Here is a 25,475-nt window from a genome sequence, read left to right as displayed (position 1 = left end):
GCTTCCTGTGTATGCAGATTTGCTTTCATTTTTGTGCAGGCCATTTTGAGAGTGTGGAATTTCATATGTGGTAGCTTATACACATGAATATAAAACAAAGATCTGTGAACTTTGGAGAGAATAGAGCAAATAATGTGATTCCTTATTACCAAATTTTCCTGGAAGAAAGTAGCTTTGAATTGAATTGGAGAGGCCACAAACTCCAGATCATGGCACCTTGAAAATAAAGTTCAGTGAAAGAGTGAAAGAAACCTACACTACTAATAATTGAAGAGGTAAAAATGTTTCGATGAAAATAAAAACAGCACTTGTAAAAGTCTATTTGCTGCATCATGTCCAGCTTCTCAGCCACCAGTACCCCAAAGCCCTTCTCAGCAGGGCTGCTCTTGATCTGTTCATCCACAGCCTGTGTTGCCCTGACCCAGGTGCAGCACCTTGCATTTGGCCTTGTTAAAGCTCATGAGGTTCCTGTGGTCTCACTCCTGAAGCCTGTCCCAGTCCCTCTGGATGGCATCCCTTTCTTCTAGCCTATCCGGTATAAAATCCGGAGTCTGGTGCAATGAGTCTCAGGTAGGATGTCACCAGTGTTACATGGTCACTTGACTGTAGTGATCTGCTGTTGATATCTCTGAAAGCTGCCATGTCAGCACAGGACAAAGAGGGGTACTTTATACAATATTATCAATAGACAGACACCATCCAGATGTATTTAGGAGGTGATGAAGGTGAAATCTGTGACAAACATTTGCTATCACTGGTAGAAAAAATCAAGACAATGTGTATGACACATCAGTTGCTGGACATAGAGCCGCTATTACTAAAAGCAGGCAACATTAGTGGTAACTTGACAGAGTCCCAGCAAAGCTCCACCTTATCCAACTACAAAATGTTTTCATCCTCTTTACACAAAAAGTGCAGAGATAGTCTTCATTCATACCCCATATTTTTTTAAAAGCTTCTGTTCCAGTTTGGCCAAATTTAGAAATATATCCTCTGAGAGAAGGCAGTCTACAACCATCCCTCCCCCACCAGGTTCGGGAAAAAATAAATTTTCCTCGAAGGAAGGTGAAAGAGATAAAAACTATTTATTTAACAAACACACAGGATAATGATGCTAAATAATAAAACCTCCCGCTCTGGCGAGAAAAACCTGGGGGAAATTTCAGAGTCCTTCTGTATATCTCTCTCTCCCCCTCCTTGGAGCTAGGACAGGGTGGTGGGCCCACCTCCAGGGCCAAGGCCTTGGTGAAAATTCCTCCCAATGTATTCTGATGTTGAAACAATCCAGCAGAGAAAAAAGGAAAAAAACGAAGTCTCAGGAAAACAAAAGTTCAACTCTCCGGAGGAAAAGGAGCTGAGGAAAAAAAAACTGCCGAAAGCTGGCTGGAAAGAAGAGCAAGACTGGTGCTTCTCTTCCCTCTCCTGCCGCAGCTGAAAGAAAAAGGTCTCTACCTCTGTGTGATCTTGAACAAGCTGCAAACTGCTTTGAAAAAGTTTTGCTCAGTTTTTCCTCCCTCCTCTCAGGCTCAGTTTAAATGCATAGAAAGGCACAAAAATTAATGTCTGGGCATAGGGCAGTGATATGGGATACACACCATAAAGTCACCCCAAGACAGATTCATTTCCTAGTTTGCTTTTGATGATTTTCTGAAGTTATCATCTTACTGTTTTGCTGTGTCTATTGGAAATTTTATAAACAATTTTAAAAGACTTCTGAGACAACATGTTTTTGGAGGAAACTGGAATATTGTTCTCCAGCCGGATGTTTTAACACAGCCAGATGTCTTTTATGTGGTACAGAGGCAGAAGAGGTTAACAACAGACCTGATGCCACCTTAGGGGAAGGAAGATTTCCTCAAGTGCAGATCTAGCACATGTTGCATGCCACTGCCCAAAAATCACAGCTCTCAGAAATGCTTAACTAGCCCTCATTATTTCATTGTCATCAGCCCCAAATATGTGGATCCCTAAGAAACTGTCCAAAACCACAGTACTTCACAGCCCTTTCATTAGAGCTTGTCCTTATGTTGCCAGCAATCACATTTTCAAGCTTTCTCTGCTAATAGATTAGTGGTTATTTCATTGTTGTTTTTCACTGATTGTTTTGGAGGTTTTTTATGAAACTGAGGCTCTGGGATATATTACTCTGGGGGGGCAGTTTTAGGAACAGAGAAGCAAAGTAATAAACATGTTTGAATAAAGTCAAAAAAAGATGTGCAAAGAAAGATGATTGACTCCATAAACACAAAAGCTAGAAAAACTCTACTTTTACATACATATAAATAGAGTCTTATGTGGCAGCACTGATGGACTGTATGAGTCTTGTTGTACTGAAAGCTCTATTATAAAAAGAACCCTGACATTTAATATTTTGTCTATTATTTCTAGCCAAGTCTTACCCAGGCTTCTGGATCCACAGTGTGTTTTGAAAGATCCACTATGCCTACCAGTATGACAAATCTAGGAATTCTCTTTTCTCTGATTCTCTGTTTCTATTTACTGTGTGTACTTGTGCATTTTGAAACAGTATTCATTAAGAGTGTGTTTGAAAGGTCCACCAATATGTGATAGAGATTCACAAAATCTCACAGGAAAAAAGCAGTTTGGGAAAGGAAGGGAAAGAATTAGATTAAATCATAAAAATCAACAATAGCTTTTGGATGTAGAAGAACATTTAAAAAGCCATGAACGAGGTCAGCCCATGTGTTTTCTGAACATACTGCATACACAGTGCTTGTTCCTAAACTCTCCTGGGGCAATGAGACTGAACACCGCTGAGGTAGTTTGCCATGAAAAGACAAGAATTTGCAAAGTTGGATATCCAAGAGACATGCCTATATCACTGTTCCTTATAATACCTGTCTGGGATAAAAATCTCCTCAGGTCAGACCCGAGCCAGGACTTAACACAGACACACTGGCCCTAAAACAGTCTTTGGAGGCTACATTAACCTTATCTGTCAGCATAGGACTTTGGTCTGTATTGCAAGGCATCTCCTGCATTTACAGACATTTTGTGTGCAATTCCCTTTCCCCGGGTGCCCAGGAAGATGGCACTTGTGGCTGGCAAGGCCGTCTGCAGGGCCTTCTGGGCGTGTAGTGTCACTGCCCTTTCACTGCGTGGCACCTCCCCTCATCTCCACGACTACTGCCCCTTCAAGTACTCGGGTCTGTGAACAGAACCTCAACATGCTTCATGTGCTAATGCAAACCAGCATGTTCGATATACTCTCTTCATATATTCATTATTTTATAGCTGGTTCTTTAAAAAAGCTTTGAGCTGGTTTGCACTCTCCAGTTTAACATATGCTGGAAGGATAGGTATGGGAGGAAATCAGGAAAAAAACCCGTTTTTGTCAGAAAATAAATCCCAGATTATAAAATTCATTTCCTATCCAACAGTGAACAATGTCCCAGAAGATCAGACAAAGCAGCTGCATGTATAAAGTGCTGGTTTTTTACTTGTACAAGAGAGGAAAATAGTAAATCAGTGATTACAAAGTCAGGTACTTTTCTTGATATTTTAAATATGTATTAAATAATCATGTGAGTGCTTCAGTGCCCAGGATTAAGGTCTATGTTAAAAAGTCACATGCACCGTAAGCCAGGGACTCTGTGTGTTGTACTTATTCTTTTATTTAAAAGCTGTTTTGGGGAAGATGCTGTTAAGCAAACATGACTCACAAAGGCTTTGAAGCCAATAAACTGAATTACAGCATATTTCTATTGAATTTGTGTTGCTGGCTGATTAGAGAAACTTATATTCATTAATAATTAGTGCTTTCCAGCATTAATGATGTGACTTACTACCACACAGAGAACTCAGCACAGAACTAAGAAACAGGGGAAATTTCCGCATTCAGAGCAAGTTTATAGTTCAGCATCCCACAGTTACTACCTGTAATCACACAGGCAGACACTTCAAGACCCTACATGACCCAAGACATCTAAAACATTTGCTTTTCAGCCTCCACTCTGAAGGTACATGGAACCTGCAACACTATCTGCTGTCTTGACATAAAATCTTCATTTCCACCCTGCCAGTTGCAATAGGAGCAAATGAAAAACCTATTATGCGAAACAGGTAGTTTGATGGCAAAGGAAGGAGTAGGATTTTGTTTATATATTCTTGAAAGTTTCAAATTACATGAGTAGCCTATAAAGCAATGCTAATGCATAGCTTTATTTTCTTCCTCTGTATCTTTTTATGTTAAATGATTTTTAAGGGCAAGAGGGCACTAAACGTGCTTCTAAAAATAAATGTGTAGTAGATAAGCATGAAAAAATGTGTAAGTTGACAAATAATTAAAAGAAGAATGAAAAGGCCAGATTTTAGTGCCATGTTCCTCATGCATCTATCACGCTCAGTGACAACTCCGTGGAGTGTTTTTCAGCTAAAAAACCACCTTCTGAGTCATCACTCTCACTGACTGCATGGCACTGCTATTCTTAGTTATCTCTGTGACAGCCTGACCTAAGCAGTGCAGAGTGGGACAAATTTCCCTATATATGCGTTCTCTAAGCATAAGTCATCCCTGGCCTATTATTAGGATGCATATGCCTAATGAGACACCTAATCACTGTTACCACCCCTGGAAAGAAATAGCAGATCATGCAAAAGCTGGCACTGTAGTAAGCCATATGGGAACTAGAAAATGGCCCTCAGGTCACCCTTCTTCTGAGAGCTGATGACGAGAACAAGTGATCTGTGTTGGATTTCAGCTGGCAGGCCAGAAGGGAAAAGCCTACAGCTTACTTTCTGTGCCTTGAGTTCTGTGCCTTATTTGGAGAGGAATATATTGGTTATCCAGAGAGTGTTTATAAATGTTAAAAAGAATGGTAAGAAGGAAGCGGTCTGGGGCAGTGAGATTTTTGAGCTGTAAGAAGACACTGGGATCTGCTAGTAAAAGCACCACCACAGGTAGGGAGCTACAGGCACAGACTCAGCACAGCCTCTGTGGCTGAAGTTGGGATGGGTACTCTAGAGCCAGGTCTCACCAGACAGACCTTGGAAAGCTGATTTCTTGGTCTGCCAAAACATGAGACCATGCTCAGAGAAAGCTGTTAGAAATATCCCCAAAATTGTGACATCAAAATGGCAGTGGAAGAAAGGTGGTTAGAGCACCTCCTTTCCTGCAGGAGATGCTGGCCTGAGGCCAAGCAGTACCTTCCAAGAGGAATATTTTCACTCTCTCTCAGATACGACCTCTTCCAAAATGCAACGTATTTGACTTATGCAGTACTAAGAAGTCTGAAATTCATGCACACAATCACTCTTTCAGTACAATTCCTCTTCAGAGCTTAAGTCTCCAGACAAAACAACCAAACAATGACAACATGGGTAAAGTAAAATACCTGCTTTTCTTTACCACAGTTGCCAACTCACTGGTAGGCAGAACACCTCCTTTTAAAATTAGAGAGTCCTGAATCATCACTTTGTGCCTCATTCAAACATCCACAAGGTCACAGTCTCACCTTTTCTCTAGTCACTAGGAAATCGTGCTGTTGCGTGTTCAGATGATCCCAAAAATGTCAGGCATGGAAGCTGTGATTTCCCAGGGACATTGAAACATCATTAAAGTTAGCAGACAGTGCTCATTGGGTAAATGCCAGCATCTAAATCTGTCTTCCTGAGAGAACTGTAAATCTGCTCCTCTGTCCTCAAGCGAGGAAGTGAAACCTCTGTGCATATATGTAGGAGATAGCCAGTAATATTTCATATCTACAGTGTTGGCTATTAAATGCCCAGGTCTTTTTCAAACTGGGTTAATAAATTTTCATGGACAGAAACTGATCTCTATTTGTGATGCACTTTTATGGTCTTCCATAAAGACTAGTCAGAAGAAGTAAAAACAACGCTCCAAGTCTGATACTGATGGCAGTGTACTTGTACAGGCTTATGTCACTTTTGAGTTGCAAAGCAAGAATTACTGCAATCACCAGAGATGCCATATTTTTGTTAAGAAAATCCCATAATTTCAGGGGTTTTGTTAAGTTAAGTGATATTCCAGTTTGTAAAAGGTACCTCTCATCTCCCGTCTAGAGCGTTGTGGAACAATTTCACAATTCAGAGCACAGGGAGCCCCTCTAAATCCCTGCATCTTCTCCACAAGCCACCTGGAAGCACTTCACACAGGGATACCCCACACTGCACATTTACCTGGCCCAGCCACAGGCCCTGTGACGGTCCTCGCCTGAGCTGCCTGAGTGTCCCTGGGAGCAGCCCCAGCCCATGGTTCCTGTGCTGGATGGCTGGAGTGTTCCAGAGGCCACAGTCAGCCCAGGCCTCTTCCACATGGTACTGCATGTTCCTGTGCCCAGCACAAACCCAGGGCAACACCAATTATTATGATGCCTCACAGGGGTGCTCGGGGAAAGGCAAGGAAGCCTGAAGCAAGGACACCAGGATATTATGAGCCCATTTTCCTTTTCCGGGCTATATTTTGCACAAGGTGGGGTCCAAACAGCAGCTCTGGAAAGCTAAGGAAGCCAGTGAGCCCACCACCCACTCTCTTAGGACCATTCTCTGCTCTGGATGTTAAAAAGTTGAACATCTTCATAGAAACCCTCAGTAAGTGGGGCCAGGACTGAAAGCCATTTCCTGAGTAGTCTGACCCTGTTCTAGCAGGGCAGGGCCTCCCTCCTCCCTCCTTTCACAGGGATTTGGACCTGCCGAAGTGAGCCTGGCGCCTTGCCTCAGGGAAGCTGCTGTCAGAGTCATGCATGAACTTCCTACCCCAAGCCACACCAGTGGCGTTCCACTCTTTAGGTAAATGTTCTCCATTACACTCCTACGTGGTTAATTAGCAGCTGTTCAGGTACTGTAAAAATGCAAGAAAGTTCAATAGATATAATTTATAATTAGATAACACCAAACAGCCTGGTTGGAAGCCTATTGAAGCCAATGGGAAGATTTCTGCTGTCCTCAGTGGGCTTTGGAACAGGCCCAAAGGCTGTTCAGCATTAGATAGAAAGGATTATGTCAGGACTATAATACCTAATCTGTGTAGTATCCAGATTAATTACACAATTAAATTTTCATTAATTATCCCAAATTGTCTTTCCTGATAGCTAGGTGTCGCGGGTTCAGTTTGTAACCGGGTGGAAACACCAATTTAGTGTAGTGGTTTGGTCCAAGATACTCATTACTGTTTATCTGCTGTGAGATAAGAATTAGGAGAAATGCAAAGCAGGCACCAAACTTGAAAGAATATAAAGAAGTTTATTAACAGACCTAAAAGAGGGGAAAAAAGAAAAAAAAAAAAATTATACCACCTTCAGCACTCTCCTCCTCCCCCCACCTTCCTCCCTTCTCCCACTGACAATGTAAAAAGACAACCCTTAAGATGTTCAGTCTGTTTACCACTTCCATAATAACCTTGTTTAGTCCATTTAGAAAGAGAAGTCTCTTCTTGCTCGTGCTATGAAAACATTATCACAACGAGACAGCCGCCCACTTCCAAATATTGTTCAGTCCATTTAGGAAGAGGAGTCTCTCTGCCTGCGTGTGAGTCCTTTCCCCCGACTTGCAGCTTCTCCCGCAACTGCTTTCGAGGGTCCACTCTTGAAGGTTTTTGGGGTACAGTTTTAAGGTTGAGCCATTCAGAAACAAAAACAGAGGCCCTTCTCCTTCCCTGGGAGCAAAAGGTCTTCATCATCTTCATCGTTAGGACTATCTCTGGGAGCATCTCTAGGAACTGAGGTTTTCTCCTTTCCCATTTGGAGCAAAAGTCCTCATCTGGTTCATCTCTACGGACTGAGGTTTTCTCCTTTCCCGTTTGGAGCAAAAGTCCTCATCTGGTCCATCTCTCCCTGTCCAAACTTCTCATGAAATTACAGCTGCGTCAGCATCTGCCTATCTCAGCGCAGGTGCTTTTGCTCACGAGTTGAACACTCCACCCCCCATATCTTCATGGAATTACAACAGGATACTCTGATATATCATAGCTTCACAACAGAATTTCAGCTTTAAGCATCTCCTCTCTCTCTTCCCTCAGGTTTTCAGCTCTTCACAGCAATAAAAGGGTTAATCTCACCTCGGCCTTGCAGCTTTGCAGCTGGAATGTTGAATTTTTCTTATCGAAGTGGAGAGGGGGGAGAGCCGAGCCGCTCCGGCTGCCCACGGCAAGGCAGTGGGGGGGGTTCCATGGCTGGAACAGGTCCATCGACTCCAGGATGGCCGTGGCCCGGCCCGGCCTGGCCCAAGCAGGGCCTGGCCGGGCCCGCTGGCCCCCACACGGGGCCTGCAGCCACCTGTGCCAGCGCCGGAAACGAGAGAGAGCTTGGAGGGGGAGTTTGCCTATTCTTAAGTGTGGATCACAGAGGTGATCACAACTTTAAGTGGCTTAGAGAATTGTCCATATTCAAACTGGCCAGCTGATAGGTTCTATCAGTTCCCAGAGGAAACTGTAAGCACCCCTTAGCAAGGACGTCCCTTCCAGGACTATGCTTGCTAACCTATGACACTAGGATTAAATATTATGTCTTGCAGTCTTAAGCTCTGAAACAGTGAAGCATGTGCCTAACCTTGAAAATGCAATTAGTACCCTGGAATTTGTGCCCTGGTTCCTATTTTAGAGAACAGGAGGAGTTTGTAATGCTCTTGTCTCTATGAACAATGGTTTTCACTGATACAATATTAATTACAACATATAACCTGTCACTAACATGCACAGTCATGGTAGATACCTATTTCTAGTGACCATGGGTCTTACTGCTTGAAAGATAACAAGACTAAATATATTGAGTTTGAGGACAAACGTGTAGGGGAAGGAAGGAGGAAGAGAACATTAAATAAGTAAACATTTAAAGAAGTGTCTGCCGTTTCATCAATAGTCATTAAAAATGTTATAAGGTTCCTATTGAGAACGGTTTTATTCTCTGACATAAAATTTGTCTGTTTATAAGGCTGTCTCTGTGACTGACTCTGATGCTACTACACAGAGAACAGAGCTTAAGGCACTGGGTAAACATGGGAAGTTCTCTAAGTAACAAAGGAGGGAACCAATTTTCTGGGCTACTGATACCCACTAGGCTAAGAATGTAGTCAGTGGTGTAACAGTCTTTGGGCAGTTTCCAAACAATGCTGTGTTGTGGGAAGGAAGCTATAATGCAGTTGTGTGCCTGTCTTATATCGACTTCTAGGTCAAACAAAGCCTGAAGCGATTTGGAATTCACTTGCTGTGCCACTGCTTACTGCAGCTAGTTTGTGAAGGAAGCTATTGTGCATGAAAGGGAGAAACAAAAAGCATTTGATCCTTGCAGCCCTCATGAGACAGCAATGAATTTATGGCAACTTTTTTCTTTCCAGGCAGCAAAGGAACAGATTACTATCTGATTATAGATCAGCATTTTTACAAATGCTGAACAGCAAATGCTCCCTGGCATCGCTTACTAGGGATGTGAAAAGGAATTATTCAAATGACTTAGAAATTGCCTGACAGCACTTTTGAGATAAAGATGCTTTAAAATAAATCTGTGTCTAAGCATTGCTTACCTAGAGATAACAAGATGGGGATTGCTGTATTTGATCAGGCTGAGAGTGCTTTTAAGACATGATCTCTAGCAGCGGCTATGAGGGTGAAGAGAAAAGCACACAAGAGTAAGTGGGGCATGGACCAAGTGATCCTTTCCCCTGATGCATCCCCCCAGACTTCAGATACCCCTCACATGAGGCACTGCTGGAGCTCACATGAACATTCTTACATTGAAGAGTCTGCTTGCTTCCCTCCACAAATTAATCTATACATTTGACCTCCCCACCATTCTGGGACCTCAGTTTCCACCACACAATAAATTTGAGTCACTACGTGAAAATCATAGTCATTTGCTTCTTTTTTGCTGCTTGCCTGTTAGCTGCCTGAAGCCCTTGAATTCTGCAAAAGTTGAAGGGAGGAAAACAACCATTTACACTCTATCTTCTCCAGATGACTTTGTAAGTCTGTATGACATCTGACCTTGATTATTTTTTCACAAGTTGAAGATGAACTTTAGCTTGAAAGATCGAATGATTAGTCAATCATTCTATACCTCATTTTCTCCAGTTATAGAATGAGTTTCTGATGTTAGGTGCATTTCTAAAATTTTATTTCCCCCTCCACCCCAATGTCCAGGAAAGCTCACCTAACAGAATGGTTTGAGCTCTTCCTGATATTTTAGTAAACTTCCTGACATTGCAAAGTTAATGGAGATGACAGGATCCTCAATTGCACTGAATACAGCAGTGTTGTACAGCAAATGCTACTGTTAACTCAGTTTTCATGCAAGAAACTTGATAGATATGTTAGGGAGAAATAAACACCTGACTGAAGGAAGAGCTCATATTTTGCTGTTCCACAAAATAGTGGAAAAAGCTGCACAGAGATCACTCATTTACTTTTTTCAGTTTGTGTATCTGCAAAACAGAAAGCACGAATGGTCAGAAACACCTGTGTTAGACATGAATATACCAGCCATGTGCAACAAAGGAATGAAAATGGCCTCTGGTGAGCTTAGTGAGCTAATCACTGGGAATGTGATCCTGTCTTCTTGAATCAGAGGCAAAATTCCTAGTTAAATTCCCAGGATGGTTTATGAATCTTAATGGGTAAACCATCTTTAAGGGGTGTGGTTGTAGTTTTTTGGACGTCATCTTTCAAATTCCCTGTAGACTTTAACAAAACTATTTTGACTTCTGAAACTCCACTTCCACACAAGAACCTTCTCTAATATGCTACCAGACTGCCTAGCCAGGCTGACAAAAAACTCGGCCTCTCCCTGTCCAGAACCAGATGTGAAACAGAATCATTTGCTTTTTCATGTAAAGGGCACAAGTCTCCAAAAAAAAAAAAAAAAAAAAAAAAAAAAAAAATTAAAAGGTACCTTGCTGTCACCTTTCAATGAACTTGTATCTCATATGCTTGTTTGCTATGTTTCTTTGTACTCATAAAAATGCACCAAAGAGCCCTGCCCCTTTACTTCAGTGAAATTTAAGCTGGCTGCAATTATTAGAAAATTACATGATTACCTATTCAAGGCTGAAGTCTGTCCAGCAACAAAGGAAATCCCTACCCAAAACAGTAGGAAGGTACTTGAATTGTGCCGGAAGACAGGACCATCAAACCTGCTTATATTTCCCTCTGCTGAGGTCAGGATGCCCAATAAACAGTTCAGGTCCCAGCAACTGTGGACTTCCTCATGTCTGAAAGCAGCCTTTTCAGGACTTCTGCCTCATTTCAAATTCCCTTGTAAAATCCAGGATTATTTCTACCTAATTTATTTATTCCTACATGGATATTTAGGCATACCACTTTAAATGTTTTGTTTCGGCATTACATATGGGTCTGTACGTCTTTGCTCTGCAAATAAAAAATTCTTGTGAGCAATTGTTTTGCAGAAGTCTCATTCAGATACTTGAAGAAAGACAGCAGTCCAGGACCTGGGTCTTTATTCTTGAATGCAAGAAGAATAAAGTAGGTGTATGTTAAATGTTGCAAGAGTGACACTGTTGTGCACACCACTTCTATTTGCTCACTGCAGCATTACTGCACTCCCAGGGGTAATATTTGCCAGGAATGTGAGGATCCTGCAGGACTATGGCTGTCTATGGCTGGGCGGAGGGAAGCATTTGCCGAGGTGTACACACCATGCTCCCTGACATGCTGAGGTTCCTCCCCAGCAACATCCCACCGGGGCATTGCAGGCCTGCTGCTCCTGGAGCATGCACAGGAGGTAAAGCTGACAACAGTTCTGCTTTGAAGTTTCCTCCTGGCCGCAGCATTTGAGGATTTAACCCTTAAGGAGATTGCGGTTATAATCATTGGGATAAGAATCCTAGATTGCTTCCAAGGATTCAATTAAATATGTCACACAATAAAAGTGCATGTATAAGAGACCATTTGGGTTTGGCACCATGCATGGGACTAGAGTCTAATTAGGCCTTTATTGCTAACAACATCTGATTATAACACTGTCTGCATTTCACAATGGCTGTTTTGCAAACTCTCTCTGGGTTAGCTAACACAGGGATGCCTATGCCACAAAATGGAGCTTGATGCAGAAATCATCAAAGCAGCACTGACCAAAAACTGAATTTATGCACTAGCATTCAAAACCAGAGAGCCATGATTCAGTTATGTTGGGGAAGATGGAACAGGAAAACCTTGGAAATATGATTGCCTGACAAAAGATTTTGGGAATATGAAAACTACAGGCAACATCGAAATGAAAGCCACTTTTGAAATACCAGGTCTTAGTTACTGAACAACTAGAAAACAATGGTATGGCCACTGAAGATAATCCCCTCTTGATGAAACAATACCCTCTGCTTGCAAACAGGTCCAAGGGTCAGAGCAGACCCTACTAGCTCAGCAGAAGGGGTCCAAAGAGTAGTTTTTAGAAGTTAAGATGTAACACTCTATGGTAATATAAGAACTCTTATAGGCTGTATGTAAATGCTATAGGATTTGTATCTTGTATTAGATTGGTTAGTGACAATTAGAATATTCAGTACAGAAGATGATTTATTGTATTGTAACCAGGACTTCAGACATTCTTTCCTTACTCCTTCTCTATTCCTCTCTTCCACTTCTACTCTTACTTCCACTCTTGCTCTTACACCCTCTCTCTCTCTCTCACCTGCTTACTCTCTTGGGCCTGCTCAGAGCTGAGTCAGGCAGCTCTGAGCAGTGCCCCTATACCCACGCCTTTACAATAAACCGACTGTGTCCCAAGACCTGCCTATAGAGATCTCTCCATCCGTCTACGTCCGGCCGTCCCGACTGAACCCCAGAGAACCAACCCGTAACCTACAAGTTATGCCCACTGATGTTAACAGGTCATTCAGTCTAATAATCAAAGAATATTTTGAGTCAGGTTGAAGACACCAGTACTGTGGCCAAGGAGAGTACTGTTCCCAAACTCATGGTCAGATGAACTATATAGTTTCTGAATTTTCACAGGGAATAACAACATTTGGACCTTAGGTCACTTGTCATTGCCTGGGTTCTGAGAGAAGATGACTTAAAATCATTCAAAAGGTTTTAAAAGTGAGACAGGAGAACACATAATCTCACAACACTCTCACAGGACCAAGTAGGCATGAACAAACTGGGAATTTTCTTTCAGAACAAATATTTCCTGTGCGCTTGATCAAAAATGAGAAATTTTGTTTTCTCAATATCAAGAAAATTAATTTACAGGTTTCAGTCAAATGTAGTGAAATATTCTTAAAGGCTTATTTGTGTCACTCCAAATAATGTAACTCTACAGAAAGGAGCAGATGTGGCAGTGCATGCTTGACAGTCAGATCCTGCAGGGTATAGATTTGCATCCAGCCCTGGGGCTTTTGGTTGCTTACTGATAACTGGAAGACTGGTAGTATTTGCCAAATATAACTTGAACTTAGGTGGTTGCTATTGAAACTGAGTAAGAATAGAGACATACAGTCAGAGCAAGATAAAGTTTCATGACCCATCAAAAAGAAGCAGATGCCTATTTTCACTTATTTGTTTCTGAAACATTATTTAATGGCAAAAGAATAAAGACAGTTTTCAAGCTGGTACAATAGGAAAAGAGTCATAAATTAAGAACTCTTTCTGAAGTGTGTCACTTGTGATTTTGTGGTAGTGCCATTTCTATTGCTTTCCAGGTGGCACCTACTGGATGAGTTTTTAATACCTATTATTCTCCACTGTATTTTCACAAGATCTAACATGTTAATTTAATATTTTTTTAAACTTTATTAATATTTTAATAACAACTTTTGCTTCATGTCACAAGGTGGTTGTGATTTCTTGATGGAATCAGTTAAGGGTCAAGCTTTTCAGATCCTGCCAATCAAGGTAACTACACTGAACTTACTCTAGCCTCAAGTCTTTATTAGAGTCTTGAGATTATCTACAACAAGTCAAACATCATAAATACTGCAATTAAGGACTAAATATTTGTTAGGGGCATCCATTTATTTGGAAACACTGTCTTTCTGGGAATGCTTTCTTAGTTCTTGTAAAACTACATATCTTGAACAGCCTTACTGCACACAGACTGGACTCTGATTTTTTTTTTTTTTTAATGCATGGCACAAACTTTTTTGATCAGCTCTACTTTTGAAACACAAAAACCAAAGTGGGGTGAGGCCATATAGTTAGTGTGTTTCAAAAAAATTTCAAACATTTCTATTAGGGCTTTTTTTGTAATTCATATATTAAAGCAGCATAGACTTACACAAATATTGTGACCGCTCCCTGGAGACCAACTTATTCCTGGATTCTTTTAATCTATTGTACTCTTAATCTTCAAGCAGTGTAAAGATCATGAGGAATGTGCTTTACTTTCATGTGCTTATAATTTTCTCCATGTGAATACAAACATTGTAGTTACATGGGTATTTCTCAGTGCAAAACACTCTTTGTAGACTAGTAAAAAAGCCAGAAGGCTGACAATGGAAAATAGGGGTAAGTTAGCTGAACTTATATATTATAAACTGATCTATTACACAAAAATTGGCCAGTTTGCAAGCCTTACATGTGCTTTCTAAACAGTGAAGGCTATCCTAAATACTTAGAGAGGTTGTAAAGTTAAAAGTAAAAAGCAGTAACTTCTCATTTATAATGGTTTGCTTCATTTTGCAATAAAAATGCAATGCAACAAAACAAAATAACTTTTTTCCTTTGGACTCAAGTGCTCAGATTTCATGAAAGACTAGTTTAACTACACTGGAATCCTTGCCAGTCACAGATGAGCACCTAGATCACTTTGGGTATCAAAATGCAGGAGCTTTTAATTTGTACTGTAAGAGGTGACCAGCTTCTGCTGTGTGCAATGTATTTTCTCATAAAAGCCACCCAAGGAACAAATTTATGTATGCAATATATAGAGAAATGTGTGCTTGTTTTGGGAAAGGCAAGGTTAATGTCTGTGTTGTTGTCGCAGTAGAAACGGGATCTTAGCAAGCATCTTTTGTTTCAAAGGAAGTCCATCCCACGGTTTGGAAACTGAATGCAAGAATGACTCTTGTTTAAATTGACAAAGGCCAAAGTCCTGTCTCAAGTGCAAATGCTAAATTTTAGCTGTTCTCTTAATTTCATTGGGGTTTTGGTTTTTTGGAGGGTTTTTTGAGTTTTTTAAACTTACTTGCTGAATTCATCAGTCATTTTCTTGGCATTAAAATTGGCCAGAATCATACTTTTAAAGGCCTTGAGAAATTTAATTTTAAGTCAGAAAGCTTAATTTTTATTGTATTGATATTTTAACATATTATTCTGACTTTGTTCTGCTTGATAGTGTTCCTCTCCAGCATTTTTGCAAATGGGTTGAACTACTACAAAGTTGTGGAGCTCTTGTTACTGAGTTCCTTCCTCCATCAGTATTGTTGCTGAGTTAACTGTCACTGAGACAATTTACACCATGATCATACCAAATAGTTAGCTACAAGAAACCCAAAATTTATTGCGTTTAGCAAACCTTTTTGGAGTTTAGCTACATAATGAATCCAGTCTAATATCACTGACCTCTGTTTTACAAAGCCTTAGAAAGACTGCATCAGAATTTGTAGACCAGGGAGCCAAAATTTTCTTATATGCAACATATATTCTGCACAGACTGAGTAGAAGCTTATCTTTGAAATACCTTTGAAAGCATCAAAAACTGCAGATGTGAGCTGGGGCCAATATCCCAGACCAGGCTGAGTACACAGTATCTGGATGAGCAGGCTCTTTGAATATTATCTCTCACTAGTTATAGATCCATCTTCTAATTGATGACATCTGCCTCTGCTACAGCATGGCAGCAGCCAAACCAAGCAATGCAAGAGGAAAATATGAGGAGTATAGGGGAAAGGAAATCAGAGATTGTATCTGTTGATTTTTGTCTAAATATGGAAATTCTTATACAATAGACCATCAAAAGTAATTTCCTACTTCTTAGAGGACAAGCTGTACATTTTCTAAAATAGTTCAAAAGGTGTACAAACTTGAGCTCAGGCTGTGGAAGTGGGAGGAGGGGGCCAGAGAAGCTGTAGAGAAAAAGAAAGGGAGTACAGGATATCCCCCGCCCAAGCCTTTTTAAAAAAATCCCTCAGTTTGAGATTTCTGTGTATCAGAACAGACAGTCTGTTCACTTGATAGGACTGGGTCCACTGTGGACTGATGACAGGGATGTCTTTATATGGCAAAACCAAAGGAAAGACACAATTTTATGCAAGAACAACTGTGAGATCCCTTTCCAGCTCCACACACGAGAGAAGACATACAGTACCAGAGCTGAAGCATTTTCCTTGTGCCATTCTGCATCATGTCCTGCCAAAAGGAGGAGTCGGTAATATCACAATAATGCTCTATCCTTTGTTGTACTTTTTCTTCTCTGCTTGAGACTCCAGATGTGCCTTGGTCTGCCCCATCACAACCTTGCCCCTGCCTCACAGAACACTGAGCTCGGCTTCTCACTGAGGGCCACAGCCGTGGCCTCTTTTTTTACCAGGAGTGAATATAGTCCTGATTCCCTTCTTTTAATATCTGATTTCCAAACACTTTTACCAAGTGAATTCAGAAAGCTGCTGGGCTCTGCCACATGGTTGCAAAATCTTGAAGAAACCACTGGGCAGTTTTAGGTCTTTGCTAGGTCAAAGAAGAAACATAAAAGATTTCCAAAGAACTAGGACAACCTTTCTCCCAGTACTTGAAGGGTTGTGCTTCTTTCTTGTCTGGTAATACTTGCTGAGTATGTTGCAACAGACTTGTACAGGCATTCTTGCCTAATGTCATTGGGACGTTACAGTACTGAGAAAATCAGTGCAACTTTACAGCTATTAAGCAAAGTGTTGACAGTAGCAAGCATATGGATTCCTTCAAAATACAGTCTTGGGATGCTTGACTTTGTCACACGCATCCCAGTGCTCAGCTTTGGAAATGTGTTTGTCTCAAACAACTTCTTTGGGTAAACCTGAGATCCCTGAATGAGGCACAAACTGAGAGGTAGAGATCTTTTATGCAGAGTCACAGTCCTTTCCAGATTGGTGACCAAAGCTGACAGCTTGAATGATCAACAGGAGTGATGTTCTGTTTCCCTCCAGAGCTCAGGCTCATACAGCCTTGTCCATCAGTAAGAGGGCTGAAACAAACAACAGAAAATCATATGTATAGGTGGAACACAATGATTTTGGTTGAACAGAAGAAGGAATTCTGAGCCTGAAATGTCACCTGATTTTTTCACCTATATCAGCTAGTTTAATAAAGAACAAAGCTTTCCCTGCAAATTCTGTTTCCCTATGTCCATCCAGCATGGTAGCTATGGAAACATTCTCACCATTCAGTGACCTGTTCTAGTGAAATAACAGTTTTGAACAGGGGACCAGTAGGCAGAACAAACATTTCCTATTCATAATGGTAGGTGAAGCTCCCTGTTTTGATTTTAAATTTTAGACAAATTTTTAAAGCTGTCTGGAACAGCAGAAAGCTGGGAAACAGAAGATGATCGAGTATTATTTTAAATTTTAATAAGCTAATTTTCTGGTTTTTGATAAGGCAGGATTGTGGAAATAGAGATGTAGATAGATAAAACACAAGCTCAGATGTCTTTTCCTATGACCGGTTGCCCTCAGGAACAAGAACTTACCTGGATTTGAACAGACCATTTCTCTGTCCTCAGCAGTCTTGTGTTGATTTGCAAAAGGTGCAAATCCAATCCTTGATGCAGAGGAAAAGGAAATAAAGAGTGATATTTCCCTACTGGCAGCTTTGTCTGGGTAATTGTAACTTCAAAGTCAAAGCACAAGCACTCTGAAGGCGGCTGGGAAGTTTTCTCAGGCAGGAGGAAGTTCTGAGTAACACCGATGCACAGTGAGATTAGTATACTTGAATTTGACAGCAACGGTGCAGCATACCTGCAGGTAAGGAGAAAAGGATATCAAAGCAGGAACACTGGAATGCGGGGAAGGGTCAACTTATGCAGAAGGACTTCCACCACAGACACCCCTGAAGTTTTTTGGAGTGGCTTCACAGTACTCAGCAATCTAAAGGAAAGAACTGAGCAAGTGCCTGATGATGCACGTTTTATGCACCAGATAATCTCGAGCCAGAGTGACAGTGGTGTCACCAGTTATTCTGGTAATGGCCTGCTCTGTTTCTTAGAGGCAGAATGAAACACTTTCACTCTTGGCTTACAGGGATATTGTAGACAAGTAGGAATATTTTAGACAAGTAGGAATAGCAATGAGCACTTAGCCCATCTCTTCCTGTGAAATCTTCCATGTTATGTTCTTAAAAATATCTGAGATGGTGTCCACATTTCTAAATTCCTATCTCCGTGAGAAAAACAGGATCACGCAATTTTATAGCTAGAAGAGAAAATATTTTCCATGAGAAATTATGTGGCAGAAACACTTTAGAGCTATAACCTTGTCCTGAAATGTGGAGCAAGCGAAATTCATTGCTGGAAACAGCTCAGTTACACTGGATGGATGATGGGGCTTGGAAAAAATAATGAAAAAGAAAAGCAATGAAGCAAAAAAATGAAGCAATTTTACCTGAAAGCAAATGCAGCCCTTAAAAAGAAAGCTCTCTTTTCACAATACCGTCTTTCAAGCTAATTTTTTAATAAAATTTTTGAGCTATTCATTGGCAACACTGCCACACTATCTACAGATGAACAACTCATGGATGCAATATGAGACAGTTGCATTTGGACATTGAATGATTCCTGGAGGTAGGTAAAACATTATTGTAAGAGTATTTCTGCAGACTGGATGCTGGATTATATTGAATTCCTGTTCACTCGAGAAAACAATTGGCCAGCATGGGAAATATATATACATGGTTTTCAAGAGAACAGCAGGACCAATAGTCACATTCTCCAAAAAAGACATAAAAGAAGGAGAAAATTCATGGATGGAGGTTTAGGAGCAAACCAAGACATGAGGTAGCGAGTGGAAGAACCACTGAGTAGCTGAGGTGAGCTTGAAGGAGAGTTGCCTGTGGGACTTTTTTATCTTGGTAATGATGGGAGAGCTGAGTGTGACATGCCTTAAGCACTGATTCACAGGTGTCACCTTTGAAAAGTAAGAGCAGTGGTCAGCAGGAAAGTTGCAGAAGATACAGCATGATGTGCCCTGCCCAGTGGGAAGCATGGGGCCAGATTCTTCCACTTGAGAGCAAAAGCACCTGAAAAATCCTTTACTGGTGAAAATGTCAGGGTCCTCAGTTCCTACTGAAATCTTCTTTGAACTTCTGTGCAAGAAAAAAATTCTGAATGTTAAATATAGAAGACAAATTATTTCTTTTGATGTATTGTACAAGATCAAGAGCAAACCTAAAAAACAGTAAGTCTGTTGTTACCTAGGAAATTAATACTTACGTGTTTTAATTTATTATGAAGACAAAGAATGATATGTTCTGGCCACTATAGTGTACAATATCATTTCTCTCTGAACAAAGTTTCATCTGCCTTGTTTGTGTCCAACAGCAGCAAGGCCTTCAGCAAGGTGTTGCCAAAGGCCCCAAAACGACTCCATTCAGGTGAACTTCTACCAGCAAACTGGGATATTTCCTTCTCAGTGATTCATTGGTGTAAGCTTTCTCTTGGTGTAAGCCTGCAAACATGAAATTTAGATCACCTCTCCTCAATGAACAGATCAGATGGCAACAAGGCAGACATGCTTGGAAAGATTTAATACATACTAATAAGAGAGGAAGTCATCAGGAAACTGACAGTTCCTCAAGCTAATGAACATGTCCCAACAAAAATGTGTCTATTATATTCACCATTCTTCCATGAGAGCATTTTTAGAACATTTATCCTGAGCAGTTCAGCAATATTTAGAAAAACATGCAATGTATTTGTTCATTTTTCTCCCAGGCTTTCACTTGACAATGGCCGGCATGAAGGTTTTCCTGAGTTCAACATTTGCCTTCCAGATTTGCAAGATTCTGATGGCTTGGAAACGTGACATAATCTTAATGATTTCCCCTTATTCTCCATTAGGCCATTCCACTGCTTAGGAGTATTGTGCTGCATTGATAATCACCTTGAGAAGACTTTAGTGAAAGCCTGGTGGGTGTGGTGGTATGAAACGTGGAAAGACACAATGCTCCTCAAAATGAGAACATACCACGGATTAAATACTCCTATCTTGCAGCAAGGGAGTGGTAAGAATCTTGGTAGGTGTCCTGGCATAGGGACCAGGACTGCGTGGATGTGCCTGGGAAATACATGAGGAACAGATCCCTTTTTAGTTCCTGAACACCAGTGTGAATATATGAAACATGACATCCCTTTAAAAAAAAAAATAAAATAAAAGAAAGTCAGGCCTCCTTTATCGGACAGGCAAAGACTGATGTACATTCACAACAAAAACCAAAACACGCCAACAAAAAAAACCCCTAAACCAACCAACCAAGAAAAACCACAAAAAACAAACAATATGTTAAAAAAATAATAGATCTCATACCCATTTACCAGTTTCATTCGAGGGTCACTAAAGCCTGATTACTAAAGAGTAGCATGATTTAGTTACCCTCTTTTGGGATATGTGCCCCCTGTCAAAGGGTTGTCCAAGACTGAGCTGTCTGCTTCGATTTCTTGGTTTCTGCTTGGTTCCACTTTGATTTGATTCTCAGATTTGATTTAGACTACTTTTCATCAGTGAGGCACCTTGACAGGCCATTTAAGTAGCACTGCTCAGTACCCCATAGAGAGGTCGCATCCTGTTAGAGCTCAGTTTACCTTTGTTCTTTTCCTAGTGGAATTATTTCACCCTAACTTTTTTAGTCTGGGTGGAAATTGTCTAGGTATAATCTAGTAATTTGTTCACTCACTATACCAGACAGAGAAAAACAAAAATCACTAGGGGACAGTTGACCTCATTTATAAACACTTGCTTACGGCTGCTGGGATCCTTGTCCATTGCCTACAGAGGAATCTTCAGTGGCTGTGCTGGACTCTTCTGTGTCTGTAGTTAAATGAAATACTTTTCCACCTTGAACATAATTTTGATCCACCCTCCTGCACTGCAGCTGATGCATAAAGCTGCTTATTAAAGACCTGTTAAAACATCCAGTCTTCTTTGCTGATGAAACAAAACACAAAAGGTCATCTGATATTTGCTTTAAATAGGCCGAGGGTCACAAGAGATAGGATAAAATACAATCATCAACTTATAGCAGGATTCACATGCCCAGCCTACTATTTCCAAGCGCATTGCAAAAGTCTAGCATTTTCATAATCAGGTCACAGATGACTAAAATCAATTACAAAGGTTAATGCCTATAACAGCTCTTGTTGGTAGTGGATCTTAATTCAAAATATTTTCTCTGCTGTTATAGTAAAAATATGTAATTATAAATTTAATCTCATATTATTGAAATACATTTTCAGATTTCTTACCAACTATAACAATGCAAAACTCAGAAATGAAGACTCCTTTTTGTTCACAAAATACAGCAACTATTTCTGACTCCATCCCTTTCCCTGCAGTAAACCTTGCCATATTGTAACAGCATTTTGCAAAGTAGCAAAATGTCATAATTATTATTGTGTTTTAGTAGGTACCTTCTCCTCGATGTCAGCCTTTCAGGATGCATCCATCCACCCTTTGGCTCATGCTGAGGTGCTTGGTGAAGAAATTTGGCCTTGGTGCAAGTCTGTGAGGATTTGCTAGCTAATGGGTCAAGGCAAAAGCAGGAGGAACATAACATAGATGGAACTATTTTACATAAGCAAAATTAACTTCTGAGTTGTATCTTGTTTGTTGCCTTATAGGAGAGAAAGTTTTGTCTGGTGAGTATTTGGACAACAATCCCTGTACTCCACAGGGAATACCAAAGGAGATGGTAGTTGCTCTGATTACAGGCTTCATATGACAGGCAAAATTTAAGCAAATTAACTCCTTTAATATTTGTACCACAAACTGAGGCTATTTACTTGCATGATAGCTTGATAAGGAGATCATACTGTTCATAACTGTATCTCCACAGAAGTTAATTTTTTGCTTTACAGCTGATGGTCCAATGGCTCCAAATTATTGCATGCATGTGGCTACAGACAGTGCATACCTGGAGCAGCTTCACGTACTCCACGAAGCAACAGAAGTGCTGAGAGAGATTATTGCCTTCTGCTTTCTCAACGGGAGTGGTGGGACACTGCCCCAGCCTGCCTGAGGCTCGCTAACCACACAGCCAGAGTCAAGGCTCAGTATTGCTCCTGGCACAACCAGAGCGCCAAATTAGGTTTGTGGTCATAGTAAAGAATGTTTTAGACCATTTCTCCTATGAGACTACAGCAGCCCATAATCTTTAAACTAGTCCATATGAACAGACATGGAGCTCCTAGGGTGTGTCTCTACCAATTCATTAAAGGCTCAGCACATGGTGGGGCCCAGTTTTCTGTTAAGGTCAAAGAAATTGGTCACTGAAGAAAAGCTTCTAGAAGTAAAAGATACAAATTGGCAAGAAAAAATCATATCAATCTAAATTGATATTACACCATATAAGCAGTGAAGTGGTTTTTATGTTTAAGAAAGGCCATTATTATAATATCCTCGTTTTCTAGGCTCTATTCTATTACTTGAGAGTCCTTTGTCCTTATACATTAAAAGCATGCTTAGCTATAGAAGAGGATAGAGGAGTCAGGTCTGACCTGTTAACAGGCAGAGGAAGCAGACTGCCACCTTTTGCTCTTTCTTTGCTTCAGTGCCATACTCAGTGCTCTGTTCAGATGCAGTTGTCAGAGTAATTCTTCATGCAGGATGTCCAAAAGGACTTCTCTTTCTGGAGGCGTTATAGTTCTTTGAAATCAAGAAAGGCAACAAATAACATTATAATAAATATGCACTCATTGATTTCCTTTCCTGAGACAAACACAACTTTTTGCTTTCTTTGTTTTATAAAAAAGAACATGGCAAATCTCTTTCAGAAACAATTCTACATTCTCTTGTAAGTAATTTTTTTTAAACTGCTAGTGATATTCTTTCTTGCCAAAAGGGAGTCAGTCTACACTCCTCCCTCCCCAAATGTTCCCTCAGGAACGCCTTGTACTTTCCCTTAACTATTCACTACGTCCACTGGAGTACAGCTGCAAAAAATGGCTCAACTTTACATCTGGATTTCCAATCAGCCACAAATTCATGGCTGCTTTCCCAGACAGAGAGCAATTAAATGAAACCTGTGAAACCCATTACCAAAACCTCTGGAAACATCAGTTCACCCAAACAAAGCTTTTCTCAGTGTTTCTCCGCCTAAGCTTTCAGGATTAAAATGAGATTTTGTAAACATCTAGGGAGAAATCACTCCCAAATTCATCTGCTGATTTTTTCCCTCTCCCCTCTAGCTCACTAGTATTATGTTCCATTTTTTAAATTTTGCTTTGTGTACATTTTACTTCCACTGTACTGCAGACAACCAAGTGTACTAATGGATTTGTCCTGATATGCAGGAGAAGCCACATTCAAGTGACATTCTTCTGAATATATTGTAGAGAAAAGAAGCAATTTTTTCTTCTCTAAAAATAGAATGTGGCATCTCCAAAATGCCGTGTTCCAGTTCTGCCCCTTAAATCATGTCTGGACAGCTACTGTTAAGGTCTTGAAACCCTAAGTAATCTCAGAAACATTGTTGAGCAACCAGCTGCAAAACAAAATGGTACACCAAACGTTTCCAAGACAAGACTTTCTTCTTCTCTTTGTACTCTGTAACCTTGGCTGACAGAGTCTTTTTTTGCGTCAGGACTGCCCACCTTGCAAGCCTGCAGCTACAGCCAACGTTTCGATAAAGGGGCTTAGACACAGTTGCATCTTCTTGAGCACCATCAGTTTCATCACAAGAGTCAAACGCACCTTTTGTAAGTTCTGCCCAAAGAGTACTTTTTACAGGGCTTGCAATAGCAGTTTTCTTAAATTCCTAATTTTCTCAAGCCAAAAAGTAGCTAATTTCTGATCTAATTTGCACAACACCTTATCTATCACTCCTGCTGTAACTTTGTCTCTGTCTTCAACATGGATGACGGACCAAAGGGGTCTCAGAGCCCTCACCTGAAGGACCATGACTGCAAGAATCTACTCCCAGCTGACCCTGAAACTGTGAGAGATCTGCTGCTCCACCTGGATCCCTAAAAATCTATGGGGCCTGATTGGATTCGTCCAAGAATCCTTGAAGAGCTGGCTGATGTCATCACAAAACCTCTCTCGATTTTTTTTGTGCTGTTTTGGAAATCCAGAGAGCTTCCAGTTGACTGGAAGCTTTCAAGAAGGCTGATTTTCAAGAAGGGCAAGACGAAGGACCCTGAAACCTATAAGCCTGTCAGTTGCACTTTGGTGCATGGTAAAGTTATGAGGAGAGACCTCACCACAGTCTACAACCTCCTTGTGAGGGGAAAAGGAGAGGTACTGATCTCTTCTATCTGGTGACCCGTGACAGTACCCAAGGGAATGGCCAGAATGGCAAGAGAGGTTTAGATTGGATTTTAGAAAGAGGTTTTTCACCCAGAGGGTGTTTGGGCACTGGAACAGGCTCCCCAGGGAAGTGGTCACAGCACCAGCCTGACAGAGTTCAAGAGGTGTTTGGACAATGCTCTTGGGCACATGGTGTGATGTGCAGGGGATGGTGCTGTGCAGGGCCAGGAGTTGGACTTGATGACCCCTGTGAGTCCCTTCCAGCTTGGGATATTCTGTGATTCAACATCAAGCCCATAAGTCCTGCCATAATTGAAGTGGTGGCACTAGTGAATTAAGAACTCTATAAAAACTTACCCTCTATTTATGGCACTACAACCAGCTTTCTGGGAATGTCGCCTTAACTAGTATTCCCTGCACCACTTCCCCACCTATGAAATAGTGACAGGGATGAAAATCTAATATGTCACTACAGAACAAAGTAAGTAATACTTGGCACAACAGCAAGGTATTGCTACAGAATTATATGGATAACTTGCAGAAAGATATCAGGACTTCCAACTATGTAGCGTGGCTTGAATTTTTTCTTTCAAACCAAGAGTTGTAAAAAAGGAGGACAGTTTTAGTGATATTTGTTGTGATAGGGTTCACAAAGGAAGGATAAGGATTGGGATAAATGTATTGATACTAAAAATTCACCATAAAGTGAAAAATATGCGTCAGTTAAGCACTAGAGTGTCATGAAACCTCTCAATCTATATTGTTCCTAAGATCATTTAGGTCCTAAAATGGGTATAATACTAGTGTACTTAGTAAAGAGCTGTCAAACCTCAAACCAATAAACTAAATCTGGCTTGACAAGCTGGTTAATCTGGACCAGCTCTTCCTGCTCTCTTTTCCAAAGCTCCCACAATGATAGGAGGGGACTGCTCCATAGTGCCAAACCAACTGGTCTGTCCAAACCAGCTAGCCTTGGCCACCAGCCTTCTACCACGAGGACCCATGGTCCTTCCCATTGTAGGGTGACATCTGGAAATGGGCTGAATCCACTGCTCAGAAAATGACAGCTTTCTCCTGGCCTTTTTCCTAGGCTTTCCCAGAGGTGGTCAAAAAGTCAGACA

General features: G+C 40.9%; 1 long non-coding RNA gene across 6 annotated transcripts; it reads right to left on the bottom strand.

Annotated features, from left to right (window-relative positions):
• Positions 1 to 13,983: 13,983 nt before the first annotated feature.
• LOC121668512 lies at positions 13,984 to 24,171 on the bottom strand. 6 transcript variants are annotated; one of them, XR_006017410.1, is made up of 5 exons: positions 22,605 to 24,171; positions 20,853 to 21,627; positions 20,080 to 20,242; positions 17,589 to 19,560; positions 13,984 to 17,084 (listed from the first exon to the last, which is right to left on the bottom strand). It is a non-coding gene; the product is annotated as an uncharacterized LOC121668512 (long non-coding RNA). The 6 variants fall into 6 exon arrangements; XR_006017411.1 differs by having other exon boundaries at positions 20,853 to 21,036; positions 21,519 to 23,245; XR_006017412.1 differs by having other exon boundaries at positions 17,589 to 19,198; positions 19,326 to 19,560; positions 20,853 to 23,244.
• Positions 24,172 to 25,475: the final 1,304 nt, after the last annotated feature.

Source organism: Corvus kubaryi, unplaced genomic scaffold (assembly GCF_017639235.1).
Source record: "Corvus kubaryi isolate FWS band 111438036 unplaced genomic scaffold, C.kubaryi_AGA036_p1.0 37385, whole genome shotgun sequence".
NCBI classification, from domain to species: Eukaryota; Metazoa; Chordata; class Aves; order Passeriformes; family Corvidae; genus Corvus; species Corvus kubaryi.
Note: the sequence above shows the minus strand (reverse complement) of the source record. Positions and strands in the feature narration are given on the sequence as shown.